Source organism: Lutra lutra, chromosome 8 (genome assembly GCF_902655055.1).
Source record: "Lutra lutra chromosome 8, mLutLut1.2, whole genome shotgun sequence".
Lineage (NCBI taxonomy): Eukaryota > Metazoa > Chordata > Mammalia > Carnivora > Mustelidae > Lutra > Lutra lutra.
This window is the reverse complement of record NC_062285.1, coordinates 69,242,357-69,268,034: the sequence shown is the minus strand read 5'-3', so window position 1 is coordinate 69,268,034 and position 25,678 is coordinate 69,242,357. Positions and strand designations below refer to the sequence as shown.

At 36.2% G+C, this 25,678-nt stretch overlaps 1 long non-coding RNA gene across 1 annotated transcript; it reads left to right on the top strand.

Moving 5' to 3' along the window:
• Positions 1–544: 544 nt before the first annotated feature.
• Positions 545–22,153, top strand: LOC125107744 (uncharacterized). The gene is made up of 4 exons (XR_007129645.1): positions 545–555; positions 16,558–16,561; positions 16,906–16,913; positions 21,907–22,153. It is a non-coding gene; the product is annotated as an uncharacterized LOC125107744 (long non-coding RNA).
• The last annotated feature ends 3,525 nt before the right edge of the window (positions 22,154–25,678 follow it).

The following is a 25,678-nucleotide window of genomic DNA, read 5'->3' as shown; positions in this document are numbered from 1 at the left end:
TTTTGTTCGGCTATTCAGCCTTTAAAGGAGGCACAAGTCAGGACCTGGTTTGGTTCTCGTCTCAAGCCTTACCGTGGCCTCCCACAGGGGGCACAGGAGGGGAATGTCACCTGCCAGCCCTTTTGTTCTTGGGATCACCCAAAGATCCCTATTCCTCCAGCATAAATTCTGAGATTAGTAAACAAATCTGCTTATTTACTCCAGACAAATTTCAAACTGCTGCTATTATGTTGTATCTCAGGAGTGCTTTTTAGTATGCTATCTTTTTAAGGGCATGGATTCAGTTTCCTCTCACCCTCTGGCTCTCCCAGAGCCATGCCTGCTGATTTTTAAAGTTTTAGGTGTTAAGCCCCACTGATTGTACTAATTCAAGAAAGTAAGCCCCTCTGGTTTTCAAAGCCAAATGTTATGGGGGTTCATCTTCCCAGTATAAGTCCCTCATTCCTGAGATACCTGGTTTGAGGTCTGCTCCTAACCATGTTTCTGCCCTTCCTATCCTCTTCGATGTGGCCTGTTCTCTACATTTATCCATGGAGAGTCTGTTCTAGACTTTGGGTCATTTTCTGGGTTAGCTACACTGATGTGTATGTAATCTAGGTGTATTGCCTAGGATCCTCCTACTCTGCCATCTTTTCTAGAAGTCTTGATGTTTTATCCTTTTAACTACTGGGATAATTCACTGATGAAGTAATTTTGACTTTTTTTTTTTTTAAGATGGTTGAATCTCACAGAGAGTATGACCAAAAAATAGTAAGTTTTAGAAAATTACACACAATATGATATTATCTGTGTAAAACCCTATAAGCACAGAGAATCAATACATAATTTAGGAAGACATAATATTTTTTAGCAATACATAATATTTTATAAAACAATAGCCATATCTTAAGAGAAGAATATTAAAAATATCAAAATTGCCATTACCTTGAAGTTACCTCCAAGGGAAGGAAAGAATTACCTAAGAAGATGTAATATTCTGGGCATTAAATTATTTAATCATTCCTTTAATTATTAGCTTTATAACATATACATGTTTTACATATTTTTGGTGCATATCGAATATTACATTATAAATATTTAAAAGTAAGTAAATATTAATAGGGAATATTTGCTTCATCTTAAAACTAACTTTTTTAAAATTAAATTGTTGATATTTTCAATAATTGACTAGGTTAATGTTTTCAGCCATCAAATGGAATCCAACCTCAAGGTGGACATTCTGTTCAGGAAAATAAAGCATGTTGCACTTTTACACCCTTGAATTTTTTGACTGGGATTTTCCTATTTGCTCTAATTGCTTAATAGGTGTTTAGTAAATATTGATTTAATGAATAAGGTAGTTGATTAAGTCATGACATGCCAGCATATTGGGTGAAATGTGGACCTAAATAATGATTAAATAGCCCCTAAAGTGCGGGAGGGAGGATTTTAATTAACAAAGGAGAAAAGTGAAAACTTTTGCTAGAGGGACAGAAATTAATCTTATCAAAGTGTGTGAAATTTTAAAATGTCCTTGCAAAGAGCAAAGTAAGGTCTTTGAAATATCTAGGAAGAGGAGAGCTCATTTGACAGTGAGGAAATTAGTATAATTCTAGGCAGAGAGTGTTGCCTAGTGATTTATTAAGCATTTTCCTCTAGATTTAAAAGATCACCCAAATGCTAAAGTACCTGATGGAACTTTGCCCAGCTTCTTAAAATTGCTAACAATTGATAGCTACCAAAAAACAAAACAAAACAAAACAAAACAAAAACCAAAAAAAAACAAACAAAAAACAGATGTAACAGCATTAAAATAAGGCTGAAACAGAGGCAATGGTAGCCTTTGTTCTGGACCATTTTGTTGTTGTTGTTGTTGTTGTTTTTTCCAAGAATAGTTGTGTAGCTAATAGGCTTGGAAGAAAGAGATAGTATCTTCGTTAGGACCAGGAGCAGTTTTGCTTAATGTTCAGTATAATAAAGATAATCTTTCTTTCTGAAATAAAGACAGAACAGGCTTACTTGTGACCCATGAGAAAAGATTTAAATTCCCAATCTTGGGATTCCCAAGTTGTGACATAAACCCACTATGTGTACAATATCTACCTGGGCTGCTCTCCATCACCCCCATGGGACCTAGTAACAAAGGGAACAGATAGATGCAAACATGGAGCTCAAGCTGCCGGCTACACTGAGTAATAAAGTCCTTTGTCTTTGGTGTAGGTGTCTCATATTTTCTGCCTGGCATCTATGAAATTGGCAGGCTACCATGCTTACTTGCAAATAGGGTAAAAATCACAGATCCTTTACAGTTTTTTTTATATTATCCTACTCTGTTATCTTCCTGATAGTAAGAGCCTCTGCATGCCAGAAGTACTTTGCTCTGCTCCTTGGGTTCATCATGAAAGTAACAGTCTTAGAAGCAAGCTAGCTTAGATAAGGCCCACTGTGCCTCAGAGACTTGTGATCTGACTAAGGCCCATCCCTCAGGCAGTCCTTCCCACTGGTTCATTTTTTTTTTTTTAATTTAAATTTTATTATTATTTTTTAAACATATAATATATATTTATCCCCAGGGGTACAGGTCTGTGAATCGCCAGGTTTACACATTTCCCAGCACTCACCATAGCACACACGCCCCACAATGTCCATAACCCCACCCCCCCAACCCCCCTCCCCCCATCAATCCTCAGTTTGTTTTGTGAGATTAAGAGTCACTTATGGTTTGTCTCCCTCCCAATCCCATCTTGTTTCATTTACTCTTCTTTTACCCCCTTAACCCCCCATGTTGCATCTTTTCTCCCTCATATCAGGGAGATCATATGATAGGTGTCTTTCTCCGATTGACTAATTTCACTAAGCATGATACCCTCTAGTTCCATCCATGTCGTTGCAAATGGCAAGATTTCATTTCTTTTGATGGCTGCATAGTATTCCATTGTGTATATATACCACATCTTCTTTATCCATTCATCTGTTGATGGACATCTAGGTTCTTTCCATAGTTGGCTATTGTAGACATTGCTGCTATAAACATTCGGGTGCACGTGCCCCTTCGGATCACTACGTCTGTATCTTTAGGGTAAATACCCAGCAGTGCAATTGCTGGGTCATAGGGTAGTTCTATTTTCAACATTTTGAGGAACCTCCATGCTGTTTTCCAGAGTGGTTGCACCAGCTTGCATTCCCACCAACAGTGTAGGAGGGTTCCCCTTTCTCCGCATCCTCGCCAGCATCTGTCATTTCCTGACTTCTTAATTTTAGCCATTCTGACTGGTGTGAGGTGAAATCTCATTGTGGTTTTGATTTGTATTTCCCTGATGCCGAGTGATATGGAGCACTTTTTCATGTGTGGTCTGTTGGCCATCTGGATGTCTTCTTTGCAGAAAAGTCTGTTCATGTCCTCTGCCCATTCTTGATTGGATTATTTGTTCTTTGGGTGTTGAGTTTGCTAAGTTCTTTATAGATTTTGGACACTAGCCCTTTATCTGATATGTCATTTGCAAATATCTTCTCCCATTCTGTCAGTTGTCTTTTGGTTTTGTTAACTGTTTCCTTTGCTGTGCAAAAGCTTTTGATCTTGATAAAATCCCAATAGTTCATTTTTGCCCTTGCTTCTCTTGCCTTTGGCGATGTTCCTAAGATGTTGTTGCTGTGGCTGAGGTCGAAGAGGTTGCTGCCTGTGTTCTCCTCAAGGATTTTGATGGATTCCTTTCTCACATTGAGGTCCTTCATCCATTTTGAGTCTATTTTCGTGTGTGGTGTAAGGAAATTTCATTTTTCTGCATGTGGCTGTCCAATTTTCCCAACACCATTTATTGAAGAGGCTGTCTTTGTTCCATTGGCTGTCTTTGTTCCATTGGACATTCTTTCCTGCTTTGTCAAAGATTAGTTGACCATAGAGTTGAGGGTCTATTTCTGGGCTCTCTATTCTGTTCCATTGATCTATGCGTCTGTTTTTGTGCCAGTACCATGCTGTCTTGATGATGACAGCTTTATAATAGAGCTTGAAGTCCGGAATTGTGATGCCACCAACTTTGGCTTTCTTTTTCAATCAGCCGCAATCAGATGGATCACCTTCTCTCTACTGGTTGGCAATTTAAATTAAAATGATGTTACATTATGCATAGCCCCACCTAGCTTACATAATGGCCAAAGCAGTGTGTTTTACGCCAGGGTGTTCTCAAACATGTGAAATGTGAACTCTCTTCTACATGGTAAGAGAGTAGTCTTATTTCTAGTTAGATGCATTACCTATTCAAGTTGTCACAGAGAATGCTCGAATTAGATGCTTAATAAATGAATGAAAGAATGAAATAATAAATGTCTAAAATTTTAACCATTAAAGATTAATTTTTTATTTTGGTAAAAAAACACATAAATGAAATCCACCCTCTTAACAAAATTTTAAGTATATAACACAGTATTGTTAACTATATGCACTTTGTTGTACCAGAACCTCTCTAGAACTTTTTCAGCTTGCATTAATGAAGCTCTATACTTGTTAAACAGCAACTCTTCATTTCCCTCAAAACCCATCCCCTGGCAATCACTATCATTCTTTCTGTCTTTATAGATCTGACTACTCTTGGTACTTCATATAGGTGGTATCATACAGTATTTGTTTTTTTGTGTCTGGTTTATTTCACTTACAATGTTCTCAAGGTTCATCTATGTTATAGAATAGAACAGGGTTCCTTTTCTTTTTTAAGGCTGAATAATAATTTATTGTATGCATATACCACATTTTATTTATCTGTTTACCCACCAACAGATTTTTAGGTGGCTTCTATCTCTTGACTATTGTGAATGATGCCACAATAAACATGGGGGTACAGATATCTACTCAAGATCCTGTTTTCAGGGGTGCCTGGGTGGCTCAGTGGGTTAAAGCCTCTGCCTTTGGCTCAGGTCATGATTCCAGGGTCCTGGGATTGAGCCCTGCATTGGTCACTCTGCTCAGTGGGGAGCCTGCTTCCCTCCACCCCGCCCCACTGCCTGCCTCTCTGCCTACTTATGATCTCTGTCTGTCAAATAAATAAAATCTTTAAAAAAAAAAAAAAGATCCTGTTTTCAGTTCTTTCCAGGAAATACCCAGAAGTGAGATTGCTGGATCATGTGGTAATTCTAAGAATTAATTTCAACTAAACTTAATATATTTTCAATTTAATTAATCACCAAGTTCATATTTTTATTTCTGGGATTTCTTCTTATCAAAAGTTCTTGAACCTATGAATTCAGTGAAGCATGACTAGGTCTGAGAAGTCCATCCCATCCTGGCAGAGCTAACTTCATACCTGCTGGGCGCTCCAGTGAGGAGGCCTTCCATTGCACTTGCTCCTCTGTATCACTTTCTTCCAGTTGCAAAGTACTCAGCTAGTTTGCCATCTCTCTACTTCATGGGACTCTCATCCAGCCTCTAACTTGAACAGTCTCCTCCCTGCTAAATATCCTCTCTTAGAGTAAAATAGAAAACTATATCTAAAACCTCTTCACCTTTCCTGAAATTAGCCAGTACAGCACGTGGTTGCCTGTGACAGAATCCTGGCATCCTCTATCATTGGAATGAATTGTGGGATCAGTTATATTAGTACCTCTAATTTCTGTATCCAAAATCAATGTATGATCACTGTTCCTTCCCTCAATAAATATCCATATTTTCTGTCTATTTGCCAGCTTATGGGTCTGGAAATGTTACATCTTAAACTTTGCCTGTAGTTACCTAGTAGGTTTACAGTTCACTGATTATTAGAATTAGGAGTGATTAGATCCAAATTCCCTTACTGAACATGATATCAAAACTATCTGTTCTCACCCTGCTGGTTGACATTTATAAATCTTCCATTTGTTATGTTGATTTTATACTTCATTTCTAGGATTTTATAATGGCTCTTAAAAGTTTTTCATTTGGTTTCAAATATTTTGACAATTCTAATTGTCATTTAAAATTAAATGAAATTTTCAATTAATTAAATTAAATTGTCGATTAAAATTCAATGAAAAAAAAAATTCAATGAAAGCTTTTGTCAAGGAAAGCACTTGCATTGTGCTGTGCAAGAAACTTCTTTAAAGTGCCCAAGGAAGCTCAAAGCATCCCACAGAAGATAACTCACTTGCAATATCTCTTAGGTGATTAAGGCAATCAGGATATATATATTTCTGGATGCCAGCATGATCTGTTCACTGGCTTTATCAGTAGGTCACTGATAATTACATACTCTATTCATGGCTCATTTTTATTGAGCCTTATAACCATATCTGGTAATTATTATTCCCCTATCAGGAATCCTTATTCTCTTAACTTTTCCTGGAGTTATCACATCTGCTACAAATATTAATGTGCCTAAAGGATAACTGGCAATGAGTGCCATGATGCATTTGATGTTTGAGAAATAATGAAATGTCACTTCCATTATAGAACAATGTGGCATTTAATGGAGCTATGCAGAGTTATTTGCATTACTATTCCACTGTAATGATGTTGCTTGCAGTCACAGCTGACAAAAATATCACTGAATGTTAATTCAGATGAACTTTAAAGTCAGCCACATGGGGATTGACCTGAAATGAAAGTTTTTGGTCTTTGTCTTGAAAAGAGACTCCCTTATGTGTATCATTAAAGGTTCATCCTAAGCTCTCAGGCTTACAAAGGTATGTAAGGAGAGGGAGAGACCGAGAAATAGCATGGGGCACACAAATGCACATGCCTATACAGCTATTGGTTTGCTCCAAATTGAAGAAATGCCCATGACCCTTATTAGCTGGTAGAGTCTAAGCAACTACAGTGCTGATTGAGATGTTAATTGGAATAATGTGTAGAATGTATTCACAGGAGTGTAGGCTTTGCTTGCAAAAATAAATGTTAATTTCAAATAAAAGCTTCTCAAAATCTCCTCAAGCACACATGCTGGGAGGTACCTTTAAATATAAAAGGAGCAAAGCTTTCCTATATTTTTATAGGTTCATAGTGATTGATTAGAAATATTTTCTCTATTGCCCATCTCCAAATTCAGAAATATTTATTCAAACAAGAAAGCACCTTAATATAGGTGCTTTTCAGTCCAATAATATATAATACACACTGAAGAGTAATGCCCCCAAAAGTACTTACTTTTGTTGTTATTCTACAAGGAATTATATAGTTTTTTAAAACATTTGTGTTTAAGATGCCGCTTAACTCAAATGTAGCTAACACCTACTCCAATTATCCTCCTCTAGGCAACTTTGACCATTTCATTGCTCTTTTTAATTCCCAAAGTTAGATTCATAATGTTAATACTATAATCCCATTATAAATATCTCATTAAATTTCTATTTCAAAGTTCTCCACCCCCAAAGAGATATTTAATAATGAAGCAAAAAAGATAATCTGTAAAAAACACTTGCAAATATTTAACAATTTACTTTCAAATATCAAAGAATTCATGAAAAAAAAAAAAACGATCAGATGGTCAGGCAGATGCTCTAGCTTAACCATCTGCTCCCTTGGCCTTTCCATTTCTGTGCATCTTTAATGCCAATGACCTTTATTTCTAGTCTACCTCAGCCTCTGCTCTGTGACCACATCTTAGATCTTCTCAATATGAGAAACTATGATACAATTAAAATTCTGCATTAAAATATGTCATTTTCTGTCCATAATCTCCAGCCTCTCCGAAGTACTTGATCATACCCCTGTGTTACAGCTGATTTTTCTCCACTTGGTGATGTTCAATCCATTGCTCCCACTATACATCAATTACCATTTTGACTGTACTTCTCTTTTGCTGGGTTAGACTTTATGGTCAATCATTAAAACCAGTCTCTTGGGAACAACCTTCACTCCCTTGCATATCTCTACCTTTGCCATAAATATCAGACCATAGTAAAATCCTGAAGGAACCCAACAACCTGCCTTCCCTTGTCTACATCTGAATGGCTGAATGATGCTGGGGAGAAAAAGAAATAACACAACCAAGCAGACTGGTTTCACAATAAATTCATTATCACCATCTGTAAATGCCTACCACATTGCAGAAATAAGCCTGATGTTCCAAAAACCTGCATGTTCCTTTCTTCTAAAACCTAGTGTTTTCTCTGTCTTCTTCTCAGGTGACTTTGCCTTATATTTTAATAGATTTTATTTTTAAAAAGGCAAATTAAATGCATTTATTTATATCTTCCTCTTTTTGAAACCATTAAAAGGTAACTACAAATAATTGAAAGTTATAAACAGTGTCAAAAGAACATCAGAGATGATTACAATTTTGGAAGATAAACAATGGATAATGGAGCAATAAGTGACTTAGTATAGACAGTTCTCTGCGACAGAAAGCATTTAGAGGAAGATGACAAGAAGAAATCACATTTCAGCCCAAGAAAGTCTCATAAATTGGAGGCAGAAATTACATGAAAGTAGAGAAACAGGGTGGTCAGATAGCAGGAGAATTGGTTGAATTTCAATAAATTCAGTGAAGAAGCATTTGGATTCACTGGCACCACAAAACATTATACAAAGAGAGATGGTCATCCATCTCTCTTTGTAGGAAACATGAGGTTTAAATAAGCAAGATTATAAAATTAGAACAGTAGAAAAAAATTAATGTACCATGATAAAAGAGGAGGATCTCATGAAAATCCAAAAATTGAATGGTGAGACTGCCAGCTCCATTCTTGTCCTGTTTCCAGAACAAGTTTCCCACTAAGTTTTAAACCCCAGACAGAAAACTTGGAAAATCTCTGAAAGTAAAGTGGTCTTAGCAAAAAGAACTTTAGATGTACTCTTTGAAAGCCCACTAATGAATGTGATCTCCGTCATACTGAAAAACTGCCAGTCAACTAGGTAACCCACAGAGCTAAATCTCCCAAGTAGCTTTTCATTGCCACATTTTCAACTTTGTTTTGAGAGCTACATATCACCAGACTTCGAAAAACACGAGTGTCAAAGATTAAAACACTACCAGTAAAAACAAGGTGAGCAAACACAGAATAAAATATATGGAGAAAAAAAAGCAAATGCACAAATGATAAAAATTTAAAATATATAATTAATATCATGATAGAAGTAAAAGGTATATTGCATCCATGACATAAGCAAGATGCTTTTTTCAAAGAGCTGAGGGAATGGGGATAAAAGGCACAGAATCAGGAATGTAATCAATGATATTGTAATAGTGTTATGTGATAACAGATGGCAGCTACCTTGTGGTGAGCATAGCATAATGTATAAACTTGTTGAGTCACTGTGTTGTATGCCTGGAACGAATTAATGTTGTATGTCAACTATACTCAAATATAGGGGAAATTTTTTAAAAGGGGTGAGGGAAATTAGAGATGCTATAAACAAAATAAAAATATTTCAGAAGTACTGAAAGATCCTGGAGGAAATATCTTTGAAAATAGAATAAAGAGTGAAAATAGAAAGAGAGGAGAAGTACATGTGAGGAATAACTGGGAAAGTAAAATATATTATTGTGAATGCAGGTCCATAAAAAGAGAACAAAATTGAAAGAAGGAAATTAACCAAAAAAACTCAAGGATAATTCCTATAACTAAAGAACATGTTATTCTAGGTTCATAGAGCCGACAGTGGACCTTGCCTCAATGGCTAAAAAAATTATTCTTGAAAAAAGCACATCATCATTACATTTCAAATCCTGTAGATGTACAAAACATTCTAAAAGTTTATATGTGGAAAAAAGAATAACAATTTATAAAGAAGGATCATAAGTCAGAATGAAATTAGAATTCTCAGTAGAAAATTCAGGTAATAGATGACAATGAAGGAAAAGTATATTCCAGGACAGAATTTGAAATACAGGCATTGAAAAAAAATTATTCAAGAAAGGCAATTTCTTATGAGTATTGTAGATCTGTTTTATAATAATAATTTAAATTTAATAATGAAGAAGGAAAGGAAATAGAATCCATACACCAAAACTCTCTCAATTCCTCACTAAATCTTCAGAAAATTTTAGCTTCTATTTTTTCTCCTTTCTCCTAGTTACAGTTGATGACATGTTTCTTCTACCAAAGGCCAAACTATCAAGCTACAAAATTAACCATTATCTTTCTTCTGTATCACTTGTCCCTTCATCTTTATTGGGTCATTTCAATAAGCCCAGAAACATTGTAATAAATGATACCCTGAGTTCTATAGGTGGACCATGTCAAATCTTACTGAATTCCTTATTCTCTAGTTTCATTCTCGTATCTGCTTATATACAACCAAATTTTTTGAAGGACGTACTCATCCATTCTACCTCTATTTTCCCTCAATTCGTAATCTTAAGTTACTTTTTGTTTTTTATTTATTTTGTCTTAATTTAAATTCCAGTTAGTTAACATAGTGTAATATTAGGTTCAGGTACACAATATAGTGATTCAACACTTCCATACAATACCTGGTGCTCATCACAACTCCTTAATCCCTTGTCACTTATTTCACCCATCCCCCTGCCCACTTCCACTTTGCTAACCGTCAGTTTGTTCTCTATAGTTAAGAATCTGTTTCTTGGTTTTCCTCTCTCTCTTTTTGTCCCCTTGCTTATTTGTTTCTTAAATTCCAATATGAATGAAATCATATGGCATTTGTCTTTCTCTGACCAACTTATTTCACTTAGCATAATACTCTCTAGTTCCATCCGTGTTGTTAGAAATGGCAAATTATTTTTTTATGGCTGAGTAATATTCTACTTTGTGTGTGTATGTATGTATGTGTGTATACCATCTCTTCTTTATCCATTCATCAGTTGATGGACACTTGGGCTGTTTCTATAATTTACCTATTGTAGATAATGCTGCTATCAACATCTGGGTGCATGTATCCCTTTAAGTTAGTATTTTGGTATCCTTTGGGTAAATGCCTAGTAGAGCAATTGCTGGATTATAGGGTATATAACCTTCTTTGTTGAGGGTTTTTATCATGAGTGGATATTATACTTTGTCAAATGCTATTTCTGCATCTATTGAAATGATCATATGGTTCTTACCCTTCCTTTTTTAAATGTGGTGTGTCGTGTTGATTGATTTGTGAATATTGAACAACCCATGCAATCCAGGAATAAATCCCATTGATCATGGTGAATGATTTTTTTTTTAACAGATTGTTGGATTCAGTTTGCTACTATTTTATTTAGAATTTTTGCATACATATTAATCAGGAATATTGGACTGCGATTCTCTTTTTCAGTGGAGTCTTTATCTGGTTTTGGTATCAGGGTAATGCTGGACTCATAGAATGAATTTGGAAGTTTTCCTTCCTTTTCTATTTTTTGGAATATTTTGAGATGAATAGGTATGAACTTTTCTTTAATTGTTTAGTAGAATTCCCCTGGAAAGCCATCTGGCCCTGTACATTTTTTGTGGGGAGATTTTCTTTTTTTTAAGATACTATTTATTTATTTGAGAGAGAGAGAAAGAGCATGTGCAAGCAATGGGAAGAGCAGAGGGAGAGGAACAAGCAGACTCCATGCTGAGCACTGAGCCCCACATGGACCTCCATTCCATGACTCTCAGATCATGACCTGAACTGAAATCAAGTCAGTCACTCAACCGATTGAGCCACCCAGGCACCCCGTGGGGAGATTTTTGATTATTGATTCCATGTCTTTGCTGTTACCAGTCTGTTTAAATTTTCTATTTCTTCTGGTTTCAGTTTTGGTAGTTTACTTATGTTTCTAGGAATTTATCCATTTCTTTCAGGTTGTCCAACTTGTTCGCATATAGTTTATTATATTATTCTCTTATAATTTGTATTTCTATGGTGTTGGTTTTTTCTCCTCTCTCGTCTGTGGTTTCATTTTATTTGGGTCCTTTCTCTTCTCTTCTTGGTAAGTCTGGCTAGGGGGTTATCAATTTCTATTAATTTTTTCAAAGAACCAGTTCCTGGTTTCATTGATTTGTCCTATTGTTTTGTTTTGTTTTACTTTCTATATCATTTATTTATGCTCTAATCTTTTTTTATTTATTTCATTTTATTTACTTTTTTGCCAGAGAGAGAGAGAGCACAAGCAGGGGGAGCAGCAGGGCAGAGGGAGAAGCAGGCTCCTGGTTGAGCAGGGAGCCCAGTGCAGAGCTTGATCCCAGGACCCTGGGACCATGGCCCAAGCCGAAGGCAGACACTTAACCAAATGAGCCATCCAGGCATCCCTATTTATGCTCTAATCTTTATTATTTCCTTCCTTCTGCTGGCTATAGGTTTATTTTTTGTTCTATTTCTGGCTCCTTTAGGTGTAAGGTTAGATTTCTTATTTGAGATTTTTCTTGCTTCTTGAGATGGGCCCGTATTGGTATATACTTCACTCTTACTACCACTTTTGCTGCATCCCAAACATTTTAGACCACTGTGTTTTCATTTTCATTTGTCTCCATGTATTGTTTTAATTTCTTTTTTGGTTTTCTGCTTGACCCATCATTGTTGAGTAGCATGTTGTATAACTTCTGTGTATTTTTGGTCTTTCCCAACTTTTTCTTACAGTCGACTTCTGGTTTCATAACGTTATGGGCAGAAAAGGTGCATGGAACATTTCCAGTATTTTTGTATTTGTTGAGGCCTAGTATGTGATCTATTCTGGAGAATGTTCCATGTGTAATTGAAAAGAATGTGTATTAGGCTGGCTTAGGATAGAGTGTTCTAAATATATCTTTTAAATCATCTGATCCAGTGTGTCATTCAAAGCCATTGTTTCCTTGTTGATTTTCTGTTTAGATGATCTGCCCATTGATGTAAGTGAGTATTAAAGTCCCCAACTATTAATGTATTGTTATCAATGAGTTCCTTTATATTTGTTATTAATTGCTTTATGTATTTGGGTGCTTCTATGCTGGGGTCAGAAATATTTATACTTGTTAGATCTTCTTACTGGATCATCCCTTTTATGAATATATAATGACCTTCTTCATCTCTTGTTATAGTCTTTGGTTTAAAATCTAGTTCATCTGATTAAAGTATGGCTTTCTTTACTACAGCTTTCTTTTGACATCCATTTATGTGATAAATGTTTCTCTGTCTCCTCATTTTTTTTTTAAGATTTTATTTATTTATTTTGACAGAGAGAGATCACAAGTAGGCAAAGAGGCAGGCAGAGAGAGAAGGGGAAGTGGGGTCCCTGCTGAGCAGAGAGCCCGATGTGGGCCCAATCTCAGGACCCTGAGACCATGATGTGAGCTGAAGGCAGAGGCTTTAACCCATTGAGCCACCCAGGCACCCCTGTCTCCTCATTTTCAATCTGCAGGTGACTGTAGGTCTAAAATGAGTCTCTTTTAGGCAGTATATAGATGGGTCTTATTTTTTCTTTACCCATTATGACACCCTATGTCTTTTGACTGGAGCGTTTAGTCCATTTACATTCAAAGTAATTATTAATTGATATGCATTTAGTGCCATTTTATTATTTGTCTTGTTCTTTCTTGAGATTTCTCTGATATTTTTTTGTCTCTGTCACTTTTAGTCTCTCCTTTGCATTTAATGAGTCCCCTTTAATATATTTTTCAGGGCTGGGTTAGTGGTCACAAACTCCTTTAGTTTTTGTTTGGGAAACTCTTTATCTTCCTTCTATTCTGAATGAAAGCCTTGCTGAGTAGAGTATTCTTAGCTGCAGATCTTTCCCAATCAGCACTTTGAATATATCATGCCACTCCCTCTGGCTTGCCAACTTTCTATTGAGAAATTTGTAGTTTGCCTTATGGGTCTTTCCTTTTAAGTTAAAGACTTCTTTTGTCTTGCTGCTTTTGAGATTTTTTTCTTTAGCACTGTATTTTGCAAATTTAATTACAATATGTCTTGGTGTTAGCCTGCTCTGGTTTATTTTGATGGGAGTTCTCTTGCATTCTGGATCTGGATGGCTGGTTCCTTCTCCAGATTAGGGAAGTTTTCATCTGTGATTTCCTCAAAAAAATTTTCTGCCCCCTTTTCTCTCTCTACTTCTTCTCGGACTCTATAATACAAATGTTATTATGTTTGATAGAGTCACTGAGTTTCCTGTTTATTCTTAGGTTCCATAATTCTTTCTGTCTTTTGTTCAGGTTCATTATTTTCCATTATTTTGTCTTCTATATCATTTATTCATTCCTCTGCTTTTTCCATCTTTGTGTCCATTGCATCAAGCCTGTTTTCAATTTCAGTTATTGCATTTTGCATTTTGAACTGATTCTTTTTAACTCTTTTATCTCAGTAGTGTCTCCATAAAGTTTTCCATTCTTTTCTCAAGCTCAGTGAATATCCTTATGATTGTTGCTTTAAATTCTCCATCAAGCTTGTTACTTGTATCTGCTTTGCTTACATCTCTAATGATAGCCTTATCTTGTTCTTTCATTTGGGATAAATTCCTCTGTCTTGGCATTTTGTCTAAGTCTCTGCCTTCTTTTGTATGTTAGAAAAGCCAGTTATGTCTCCTGCTCCTGAAAGTAATGGCCTTAAGGAAAAGAGGTCATGTAGTGCTAAAGTCCTGGTACTTCAAGATGTGTCTCTGTTGTGTGCTGCATGCTCTCTGGTGGTGTGTCTTGACTTCTCTATCCTTCAGGCCAGTTACCTGCAGAGGTTCTCCTTGCATGCTGTGGGTAATGTTTGGTCCCTGGCCTGAAGGACGAGTTTTAACTAGGTGTGCTCTCTTATACTTGTAAATGAGATCTATCATCATCTCCACCAGAACTGAGGCCCAGCAGACTTCTCTGGGCAGGAGACATGGTGTAGGCAGGGGTTTGTGCTAGTCTTCTGGAGGAGGGGCCCACCACACTTGAGGCAAGCTTGACTGAGAGGGCAATTCTGCCAGAACACAGGAGGGTGGGCTCAATATAAGCAAGCTAGGCAGCCAGTGTTAGTGCTGAGCTGCTTCCTGCAGGTCTCTCTGTGTTTCTACTAGTGGGTAATGGAGGGAAATGGCACCACCCAACTCCTTTGTTTCCAGAGTAGCATCTCCATGAATTCTGCCTCTCAGGGGTGCTCCAAGATGAGCAAATCATCTCCCCACTGTGTGCCTCAGGCATTCTTCAGATCACTGTTTCCATCCTGCCTGCCCCTGGGTTGTTTGCCTGTCTTCTGTCCAAGACCAGTGCAGTGCCCTCAGGGGGAAAAGGAACATGTGGGTCATAACCAGGGGACATATCAATTCATAGAAATAGAAATAACAGAGATGATAAGGTCATCATGTAAGGTCATTAAAACAACTATTGCGAACATGGTCTATAGGCTCAAGCATGTAAAGGAAAACAAAAGTATAATGAGAAAAATAGAAGATATAAAAAAGAAGACCAAATAAAATTATTCAAGATAAACAATACTATATCTGAAATGAAAAGGGGATTAAAACTATTCAGTTTTATAGAAGAAAAGATCAAAGAACTTCAAGACATTACAATAGAATCTATCCAAAATAGAGTATACATATGGAAAAAATCATTAATCTAACATACATGCAATTGGAGTTCCAGAAGTGGGGGATAAAGATTTTTAAAATTTTAAAAATTACTGAAATATTTTCAAATATGATGAAAACCATAACCTGCAAGATACACACACACACACACACACACACACACTCATACAACTACACCAAGGATTACAGCAGTAAAATTTCTGAAAACCAACAAAGAAGAGAAAATTCTAAAAGGCAGCCAGAGGTAAATGACATATTGCACACACTGAAACAGACCAAGATACGGTCGACTTTAGGTTGGAAACAATGCAAGTCAAAGACTGTGTAACTTCATTTTAATATGTCAAAAGAAAAAAGAAAGGTCAACTTAGAACTATTTATTCTATTAAAATATATTTTAAAATTGAGGAGAGAACTTCAGATTTCTGCTCGGGAATTTTGAATACTGAAATAGCACTGTTCCCACACTTACAAGAATAAAGTAAAAATAAGCTTCAAGTTCATGACTTTCCTGAAGCCCTGTCAGCTAAGGTAACAGGGCAAGCAATAAGTTCAAACTCTAAGGAGAGATAGCTGCCTGCAGGGAGATACAGAATGCAAACACTTGTTTAAATGGGGCCCCGTTGGTAAGAAATCCTCTGGAATGATTAATGAAATGGTGGGGGTAAACTGTGGGCTAATGAGAGCATAAGGAGACCTTAGAGGTCACAGATATAGGAGGCGTTTGCTCCTACTTGCCATCTTTTTCTACATAGATTCTACCAGATACTCACCTAAAAAAATGTTGAGATTCCAAGAAAGGCCTTGGGAGAGGAAGAACACTACTGCAGGAGGCCATGAAATTCAACCCAGGACATTCTCTCTTTTCTATCTTATAAAACAAAACTTCTCTAAGAAACAAGGGCAATAATACTACCCTGTAGGAAACAAGGGTACTGATGAATACCTCCTCCACCGAGGAAGAGAACAGAAAAAATACTCTCCACCTGGGAGAAGGACAGGTAATAAGAGTCCAAAACCACAGCAGAAGGAAGGCTAAGAGCATTTTTGTTCACAATAGCAGAGATGTATTGACCATTATGTTGAATCAGTATTGACGATAATTTTAAGAGCATCCTTGAGGATATTCCTAATTCATGTCTTAACCTGTCAGCAACATAATCTTAATAGGAATAAAGATAGGGAATAGAAAGCAACCAAAGCATGAGGATCATTTAAAAATCTGCAGCTGTGTTATTGAGTATGTTCTGGTTATTGCTTTTTTCTCAGGATAGCAGAGGAATTTCCTTGTTATGACTATATGGTGGAAAAATAATTTGATTTTATATTCTCAACTTTGGAATCTCAAATTCTTTTTCCAGTAATAAGAGTATATATTTCACTAATACTGTAATTAAAAGAAATCTCTGAACCTCTACCATTTATCCAGGAAAGGCAGTCTCCTTATCATCCATAAGCTTCAGGGGGAAAAAGTCAACAGAAATAAAAAATTCTATAAATTGTATCTCTCCTGTTCATCCATCTTTGCTAATTTCCAAGTTTATTTCTCTTAAGCTTACCCATTTAGTCATGTTAGCACTCTAGGTTTCTAAATGCACTATCTCTCCCTTTGGTTATGTATTATTTTTGTGTTAGAGCTATGTCATCAAGCAATATGATAAAGTACTCAATAAGTAAAAGCATTTGTTTCTCTCGTTCTCTCTCTCTCTCTCTCTCGCACACACACACACATTCTACAACCAGAATTAGCAAAGCTCTCAGAAACCCTCCAACTTCCATGCCCTAAAGTATTGCCATTTTCCCCGATTTGAATAAGAAGGTCTGGCCCTCTGGAATCCACAGGTTATTTCCCTGTGAGACTGTGCTCTGTGTTTGGAAATGTCACTTTCATGCTTAGATTCTTCTCTATTACAAGTGGCTAAAACAAATTGCTTCAGGGGACTTATAGTGATACCAAAAGGTACAAGCTGATATTTTTTTTAAAGATTTTATTTATTTATTTGACAGAGAGAGATCACAAGTAGACGGAGAGGCAGGCAGAGAGAGAGAGAGAGAGAGGGAAGCAGGCTCCCTGCCGAGCAGAGAGCCCAACGCGGGACTCGATCCCAGGACCCTGAGATCATGACCTGAGCCGAAGGCAGCAGCTTAACCCACTGAGCCACCCAGGCGCCCCACAAGCTGATATTTTTAAAGCACACACCAACCAGCCCTAGCATGATGAGAAGCCTGGAGTTTTGATATGCTGGAAAAGACATTATATAATACTACCTTTTAGATACAATAGAAAATAACATATTATATATATATATATTATTATAATAATTATAATAATAACATTATTATTAATTAATATTAACATATTATTAACAATAAAAAGCAGTAAAATTTTAAAGTGATGATCCTTAGATTAATTTTTCCCAAATAAATAGAAATACATCACATTCTCCTGACTATTAGATGCTCATTCCATTGACAGACCTCGAACAAAGATTCTTGAAAATTCTCTAGGAACTGATAATTGTACAAATAGGCAGCTTCCACACAAGATGACAGAGCGAAAGTGGATACTTTTGGCACAAAATCCTAGAGAAAGATTATAGATATACTTTAAAACCTCTTTTTTCCTCTTTTCTTTATCATTAGTTTACTTATGATCATACATTGATGCCTTTTATAACTAACTTGCCTCCATCTGGTTACTTTTAATGCATTTCATCAGTTATTTCTCAACTAAAAACACTTGTCTAATCTTAAGAAATTGAAATTCCTTATTATGCCTTATCTTCTGCTTGGTTTATCTGACCTTGGTTCACTTTCTCCTTCACCCATCAAACTTCAGTCAAGGTGACTGCTTTTTGGTTCCTCATTCTTAGAAACTTTTGCTTACCTGAGGATCTTTATATATAATCTTGCTGAAATGTTACTCTGCTTACTGATATGATAATAATAACCAAGAGACTAATGATAGCCTCTTGTTGAAATGTTACCCTGCTCTCTCTATGCACAGGCTTAAGCAAGCACTTTCATTCGAGGGGTGTCAACTTGTATTAGTCAGGGTTCCCCAGAGAAGCAGAGCCAATAGTATATCAGAATATCCCGATACTGTAATGGTGGTTCACAAGTCAATTTCAATTCCATTGTAAAAATTGAAAGACAAAAGTTTTATTTTTAGCCATAACTATAATTTTAATGGATACACAATATAAAAATAAGTAAATTGTGAATCAGTAGCATAGAGCATGTGTAAGTAAAGAGAACTAAAAGTATAGATTTTGAATATCATCAAAGTTCAGATGCTAGCTAAAAATAAAATGTTGTAACTACAAAATATTTTAGGTAAGACTCATGGTAAACACACATTAAAAACTTATAGCAGGGCGCCTGGGTGGCTCAGTGGGTTAAGCCGCTGCCTTTGGCTCAGGTCATGATCTCAGGGTCCTGGAATCGAGTCCCACATCGGGCTCTCTGCTCAGCAGGAAGCCTGCTTCCCTCTCTCTCTCTCTCTGCCTGCCTCTCCGTCTACTTGTGATCTCTCTCTGTCAAATAAATAAATAAAATCTTAAAAAATAAAAAAAATAAAAGCTTATAGCAGATACGTAAAATATAAAGAAGAAGAAATCCAGGCATACCACTGTAGAAATATCATCAAATCACACACACACACACACACACACACACACACACACACAAAACAAGGAAGGAAAAAAGAACCAAAGGAACTAGGAAACAGTGAGAAAACAGTTAACAAAATGACAGTAATAAACCTTCACCTATCAACAATTACTTTAATCATAAGTGGATTAATCAAAAGATAAAGAGTGCCATATGGATTAAAAACAAAAACAAGAACCAACTATATGCTGACTATAAGAGACTCACCTCAGCTTTCAGGACATAGGTTGAAAGTGAAGATTTGGAAAAAAATATTCCTTGTGAGTGATAACCAAAAAATGAAGCGGCTATTCTTGTATTAGACAAAAGGAACTAAGTCAAAAATTGTCACAAGAGTTAAAGGAGTCAATTCAACAGACGATTATAATAATTATATGTTCACCCAAAACTGGAGCCCCTAAATATATAAAGCAAATACTAATCGATCTGAAGGAAGAAATAGAGAGCAATATAATAATAATAGGTGACTATTGCCCCACTTTCAACATTGAATAGATGATCTAGACAGAAAAATCAACAAGGAAGTAGCAGATTTAAAGAACACTATAGTCTAAATGGACTTAACAGCCATACACAGACAATTCCATCCAACAGCAGCAAAATGTACATTTTTCTCAGGAGGACATAGGGCATTCAACAGGATAGATCATATGTTGGGCTACAAAAAAGACTTAATTAAGACAACTGAAATATCAAGTATTTTTCTAACCAAAATGTTTTGAAACTAAAAGTTAATAGTAGAAGGACAATTGGACAGCTTACAAATACATGGAAATTAAAATACTCCTGAACAACTCACTGATAAAGCAACCAAAAGAGAAATCAAAAATATATCTTGAGTTGAACAAAAAAGTGAAACTATAACATAAGATATGGGATATAGCAAAGACAGTTCTAAGAGGAAAGTTCATAGCAATAAAGCAAGTTCTACATTAAGAAAAAAAGAAAGGTCTCAAATAAACAATTTAACTTTACACCTTGAGAAACTAGAAGTGGGACAAACTAAGTCCAAATTTAGCAAAAGGTAGGAAATAAAAATTATAGTAGAAATAAATGAAATTAAGACTGCAAAAAAAATTAGAAAAGAGCAATAAAACTAAGAGTTGTTTTGAAAAGATAAAACTCTGTGATGACACAATAGATGTGTCATCACAATAGATGTGAATAGCAAGATGCTAATTCGAATATATATCCTCATGTAGGAATAAGGCTTTAATCCTAGAATTCCTGGATGAATAACATGAAATTGGGAAACCACCAAGAGAAGTTTTTAGCTGAGGATGATATTAGGTTGGGTGTAATGCCAATCAGGCACAAGATTATGGTGTTTTAAGATGTTAGTTCTTCATTATGTACAATGAATTTAAACTTTCATCTGATATGTGATCACATGTTCAGATTTCCCAGTATACACAGCAATACTTGACCTGCATAGTGCCTGCTATTTATTCCTAGCTAAAATGCCCATTCACAACACCATTCTGCTCTTCCTAGAAAATAAATGCCTGGTGGAGGGCCTGGGTGGTTCAGTTGGTTGGGCTACTGCTTTCCGCTCAGGTCATGATCCCAGAGTCCCAGGATTGAGTTCCACATCCAGCTCCCAGCTCCACGGAGAGTCTTCTTCTCCCTCTGACTTTCTCCCCTCTCATGTTCTCTCTCACTCTGTCTCCCAAATAAATAAAATCTTTAAAAAAGGAAAGACAAGAGTCACTTATGGTTTGTCTCCCTCCCAATCCCATCTTGTTTCATTTACTCTTCTCCTACCCCCTCGACCCCCCATGAGGGTTGATGGGGGGAGGGGGTTGGGAGAGGGGGTGGGGTTATGGATATCGGGGAGGGTATGTGCTATGGTGAGTGTTGTGAAGTGTGTAAACCTGGCGATTCGCAGACCTGTACCCCTGGGGATAAAAATATATGTTTATAAAGCTGTAAAAAAAAAAAAAAGAAAGAAAGGATGAATCCCCAAGTTTTGTAGCAACATGGACGGGACTGGAAGAGATTATGCTGAGTGAAATAAGTCAAGCAGAGAGAGTCAATTATCATATGGTTTCACTTATTTGTGGAGCATAACAAATAGCATGGAGGACAAGGGGAGATGGAGAGGAGAAGGGAGTTGAGGGAAATTGGAAGGGGAGGTGAACCATGAGAGACTATGGACTCTGAAAAACGATCTGAGAATTTTGAAGGGGTGGGGGGTGGGAGGTTGGGGGCACCAGGTGGTGGGTATTGTAGAGGGCACGGATTGCATGGAGCACTGGGTGTGGTGCAAAAATAATGAATACTGTTATGCTGAAAAAAAATTAAAAAATGAAAAAAAAATGAAAAAAAAAAAAAAAAAAAGGAAAGACAAGAAAAGAAATGCCTGGAAATAGAGGACCAATTAAACCCCCTTTTACAATCTTCCCTTTAGTCCAAAGCATAGCTAAACTTACCCAATCAGGGCCTAATTTCACACTTTCTTGGATTTCACCTCAAGATGAAGGCAAAGCTTGGTTCATCTCACCCGTTTGGTAGGAAAGAAGGAAGGCAGTACTGATTGAAATGAATAGTGTTTGGTCTTTTTCCTTCTTGTGCATTTCTCAAAGATTTTTTTTCCACAGTGGCATAGGTGTCTTATGTTCATTTTGTTATTCATCAGTTTTTTTGGTAAATATATTTTTATGTGCCCAGCATATGGCAGGCATTGGTATTGGCAATTCATTTCTCATAGTAGAGACTAGTGATGCATTAGCTTCTGGAAACAAACTTGTATAGGTTCTTAATTGAATTATTCAAATGGGAAGCATTTAAACACTTTTGAATTTACACCTATCTTTGTGTTTGCTTTTTAAAATAAAGTGCTTGTATTTGTATCTCCATGTTTTGGAGTAATTATATGATGTTTATAGGTCCTGTGGTTTTTCAGCTAAGAAGCCGAATCTCATTCAGTACATTTAGTTTTATAAGTCATGAAGCCAAACCTTTAATGGGTTGTATTTAGAGGCACAAAGTCTGGAATATGTGTGTATTCACAGTAGTGTATATTTTGTGCCTTGAATCACTTTGAAAAGTATCTCAGAAAACCTGGACAGCTAGTCCCCTTTTATCTTCACAAGAATTTTATATGTATTTATGAAAATGATTCTGTATTCTAGTAAATCTTCTTGGGCATGGACTAATTTGTATCTCTTCATAGTCATATTCTGCACGATCTGTATATATAGTATATCAAAATAGTATATCTGTATATATAGTATACCAAAACCATTGCCTCTTCCATCTAGAGCACAGAGACAGAGAAGAAAGACATAGTCAAATAATAATACAGTTCTACATAGCAATCACAATTTTTAGAGTGTAGGAAGGTCTTCCCAGACTTCATGTACTTCTGAGCACAAACCTCCATCCTTTTCTGAAGTGAAGACTTCGTTAGGAATTTAGGAATAATAGAGGGTGAAGATGGGGTAGGTTCAGGGACTATGTGTGGATATATGTTGGAATAGAGGAAGCAGAACAGATGATAACAGAGAAATATGCCTTTGAGATAAGAGGTCTGGTGGTTAATTAAAGATTGGAAGAATTTGTATTTTCAATGTAATAGATAAGTCAGTGGGTTAATTTTAAAAAATCAATTTGGCAAGCGATATCATTGCCAAATGAATTGGTATCCAGAAGGTTCAGGCCTGTGGGGTGTGGAGCTTTGAAGAGCTGAGAAATGGTAAATGAATTTTTGGAGTCAGATCTGGTATTTTGTGATTTGAGACACCCTGTGTTTCCAAAGGAGACAATTCAACCTTCTGTGTGAGAATTAATGACGTCTCTAGCCAACCCCAACAAGGGGTTCTCTAATGAACATCATGGAGAGAACAGATTGTTTAGAAAAGAGACTCTAGCCAAGGAGAATTTATTTCACCAAGAGGAGCCTTTGGGTAAAATTGTGCCAACAGTTTAATAAAAATGAAACTATTTGATGGCAGGTGGGGGAGAGGGAAGAATGGACTCAGTTGTTCTCACTTGTAATTCATCTCCTTTAAATTAACCAGTTGAAATACCTATTAAAATTTTATGGACTTGTACTCCTTTTAAAATTCTTGGACTAATTTTTTTTTACTGTACTGTTTTTGGTGAAAGAACATAGTAAGATCTCAGTAATCATTTGTTGATAGATGCAAATATTATATTTGTGTTTCAAATTATTACTGCTATTCTTAATTTGGCACTTTGTTTAATAAACTGGAGGATGTAGCAGAATCATTGTGTAAAATACATAATTTATGCCCTAAGAAGACAGGATGAAGAGGATTGCAGAGCATAAAAGATGAAAGTCTGAGGAGAAAAAACTGAATATATATTTGGATTCAGTAATGAATGACTTATGTTTGGTATTTGAAATGTATTTTTCTTTTCTAAAAAATAAAAATACAAATATTTATCCACACTTTGGCAAAAAACATCCAGATTTAGGTTTCCCATGTATTTACTAAGCTGTTACTGGAAAGTTCTCACTATATAAGCTATAAATGTCAACTGAAGTGACAGTGTTCTTCATTACCATAAATAAAATTCACAATCCCTATCTCACATCTCTTGAGAAGTCCCATATCCTCTATGGCATTTCAGTGAGTCCCAAGGCTTTCCCTTTTCTTGGCCACCTCTTGTGTTTTCCCTCCCATAAAATTTTTAGTCTCATTTCAACTTCCAGTGCTGCCACTGTCCTGCCTTGTCCACATTAACCCAGATGTGGAACATGTAGACATTCCAGAACTCAAAGAATACATGAAATTTTGTGTGTGGAAATCCCAACTTCATTTTTCAGGTTGCTTGTCTTAATACCTTTTTTTCTTTCACACCCCACATTTGATCCATTAGCAAATCCCATGAGCTCTACTTTCTGAATATATTCAAACTTTGTCCATTTCCAAACACTGCCTCTGCCACTCTGGTGCCAGCCCTCTTCCAGCTTTTGCTTTCAGTCTGTTCTCAACCAGCAGCCAGATGGATCCTGTCTACCCATAACCTATCACTTGTCTGCTTGGAATCCTCCAATGGACTTCAGCTCACTAAGCACAGAAGCCAGCAGCCTCTAAGCCTCTACGTGATCTGATTCCCAGTCACCTCTGTGACAACCTCCTAATCCTCATCCCATCATTTGTGAACTCTAGGTTCACTGACCTACATGTTTCTTGAAGACCCCAAGCACCTCCCCACTTCAGGCTTTCCATTTGCTGTTTTCTCTACCCAAAACGTTCTTCCCTCCAATTCTTTGATGGCTAGTTTCCCCATTCCTTGAAATAAAGTTTATCTCTGCAGTTAGGCCTTTGCTCCTGACATTAAATAAAATGCGGCCCCCTCAACAGACATTTGGTGCCAGAACATTCTGTGTCTAGTGTGTCTCTTCTTTGTCTTTCTTCTTCATCCGCCTTTTCCATTCTCATCCCCCATTTTTTTTAGAACAGCCAAATATCTCTGACTTACCCTCTCTTTTCAAATCATGCTTAAGATCTGAACTTTCTTATAATATGCAGCCTGTCAAGCAATTTAGCTAAAAAAAGAGATTATTCAATTAGGAGAAGTCAAAACTTTAATTTGAAGTCAACTGTGATTTTAAGCTCACTTTCCCTTTCATTTTCCCTCACTTTCTGCCTTCTGCAGCTGCACTAGGAAGTTGGAGTTTAAGAACTAGTCTACTATTGAGGCAAGGAGGAAAAGAGATGTGAAAGTATTTTTCCCTCTGGCCCTCCTTGCTGTTGTGTGATTTAAAGTGACTACCTCCCTTAGTGACTATTATTTTTCTAAGGATTTCCTTTTCTGGCTGTTAGCTCATCTGTGACAAAAACATTTCCTCCCCAAACCCCTTCAGACCCAGGGGTGGGATGATGCCTAGCTGTGCTGAATGAGTGCCCTAACATCTCTCTTTGGTTCCCTTAACTTTGCCCACAACTTTCTGCATAGCCTCTTCATTAAAGTCTTTTCAAAGATCCTTGTTACATTTGTCACCTCTTTCTTTTAGAGACTCTGACTAATACAGTAGTATTTTTTTAAGGAAATGAAGTAAAATTCAGTAATTAAATAAATTAATAATAGTTTAATAAATCAATGATAATAAATAACACAAAATAATAGTACCTTAGTTATTAATAAATTAAATACATTTTATTTTTATTTTATTATTAAATATATGTTTTTATTCTAATATATTAAGTATATTAAAAATAGTAAAATAAAAATTATAATACATATAAATAGACTTTAACCAGTTAACTGACATGAAATTTTCAGATTGGATATAAAAAATATATATCTTGTTTGCAAAAGAAGCAGTTAAAAAAAAATTTGGAAAGATTGAAGGACTAGAAAATGATATACATGGTAAAAGAAATCTATATTAGTCCTAAGACAAGATAGGCATCAAAAAGATAACTGCATAATGATACAAGATTCAAGTCACTGAGAAGTTGTAGGTCTACAATAGTTTTATGTAAAATTTTTGAGGCAAATATGTTTCAGAATTTAGAAGTTGCAGTTTTATGGGTGGTTCAAATTTCAAACTTGGTAATTAATTGAACCAGCTGCGCTCACTAGATGGTTTTAATAGAACTGATAAGTGAGGGAAAGAAAGGACAGAGGCAAAGGAATTAGCTTAGAATAACATGGATTAACAGAAAAGCTTGGAAGAGTTCTCTCCATCTCAGAAAGAA